Raw genomic sequence first — 1,997 nt, 5'->3', positions numbered from 1 at the left:
TAGCAATGGTCCTACGACACTCCCCTGCAGCGCACCTGAAATCACACTTACTTCGGAAGACTTCTCTCCATTGAGAACGACATGCTGCGTTCTGTTATCGAGGAACTCTTCAATCCAATCACACAATTGGTCTGATAGTCCACATGCTCTTACTTTGTTCATTGAATGACTGTGGGGAACTGTATCGAACGCCTTGCAGAAGTCAAGAAACACGGCATCTACCTGAGAACCCGTGTCTATGGCCCTTTGAGTCTCGTGTACAAATAGCGTAAGCTGTGTTTCACACAATCGTCTTTTTTGAAACCCATGCTGATTCCTACAGAGTTGATTTCTAGTCTCCAATTTTGATGGGAACACCCCTGTCCTGAAAGAAGTATTAATAATGTCAGTTAGGTGAGTATCTGTACTGGTAGAACTATGTTTGATTACCTTGTCTGGAATTCCGTCAATACCACAAGACATTTTATTTTTTAGTTTATTAATAGCATTTGTAACTTCACATTCTGTTACTGGGTACAGAAACATTGTCTTTTAATTAGGTTCGGTGCTATGTTCACATAATGTTCATTGAATATATTGCCTACCTGTTGAGCATCTTCTATCACTTTGCCCTCACTTTTAATTTTGAAATTATGGGTCTTGGTTTTACATTTCCCTATGCTACTGTTTATAACCTTCCAAATCAATTTTGATTTATTGCTTCCATTATTAATGTATGAATCATTGCTTAGGCTTTTTGCTGTCTATAAAACTTTCCTATAGACCATTCTATATTTCCTACAGTATGGTTCTACTGTTGTATTTATTTTAGCATGTTTGCTTAGGTTTCTAAGGGTGCTTGCTGATTTTTTAATCCCTTGTGTTACCCATGTGTTTGTCTTCTCACTGACTTTAATTCTTTTTAACGGGAATGCTACATCGTAACAATATTTATAATCAGTGAGAAAACTGTCATACTTTTTGTCTGCATCATCAGTTTGTTCTATGCCCCACTGCACACTTTTAAGCATACTATTAAATACCCTTATGTTGTTTGCATTAATAAGTCTTCTTTATACATATTTTTCAGTGACTGTGTATCTCTTATTGTTCTCATTCCTTATCATTTTTAATGCCATATGGTAAGAAAAGCCTGTATCTGTTACTTCAACACTGTATTCACAGCTTTGTTTGTTGGTAAATATCTGATCAAGTGTTGTTTCAGACCCATCCCCATATCTGGTAATTTCCCGCACTGTAGGTTGCATGTTGTATGTGTTAAACAGATTTAATAATTGTACCTTGTTCTTATTATTTTTGTTAAAACTAATGTTAAAGTCATAAAGAACTATTGTGCATTTTGACCTGCCTCTCAATTCATTAAAAAGATCATCTATAGAATAGGGTAAAGTCACCTGATGGGGACCTATAGATGCAAGCTATGATAGTCCGAATAGCTTCCGCTTGCTGCTCAATGTAACACAATGCCACATCTAGTGCTGCCAAACCCCCAGTGTGAGTGGTCACTAGTACAGTTTCTTCAGGTAGTTACTTATCATCTCTCTCTTCAGTGGGTTCACTAACCATTTCAAGAATTGCAAGATCAGGCACTTCAAACTGTTCATCCATTCTGAAATATCACTCACATTTGCATTTTCACATCTAGCAAGTTTTTTCATCAGTTCTGCCATTGGTAGGTCATCTTTGTCTTTATTGTAGCTATCTGTTTCATTCTGTAAAATTTGGTTCCAAGAGACTAGGACTTGAGCAATTTGTGTGTAATTTGTGTTTGGTTTTTTGCAATTTTAGAGTCTGACTCCTCCCTCCCCCCCCCCCCCCCCCCCCCCCCCGCAGAAAAAAATTTCTGTCGATGCCCGTGGCTCTGGATACACCTGCTAATAATCAGTATCAAGTAAATGTTCTATGTTTCTCCAAATGATAATGATTTAATACAGCTGTCTGTCTGGCGGTGAAGAATGTGAGTTCAGTTGGGGAATAGTTTTGAGATGGGAGGGAGA

Source organism: Schistocerca americana, chromosome 6, assembly GCF_021461395.2.
Source record: "Schistocerca americana isolate TAMUIC-IGC-003095 chromosome 6, iqSchAmer2.1, whole genome shotgun sequence".
NCBI lineage: Eukaryota > Metazoa > Arthropoda > Insecta > Orthoptera > Acrididae > Schistocerca > Schistocerca americana.
Note: the sequence above shows the minus strand (reverse complement) of the source record.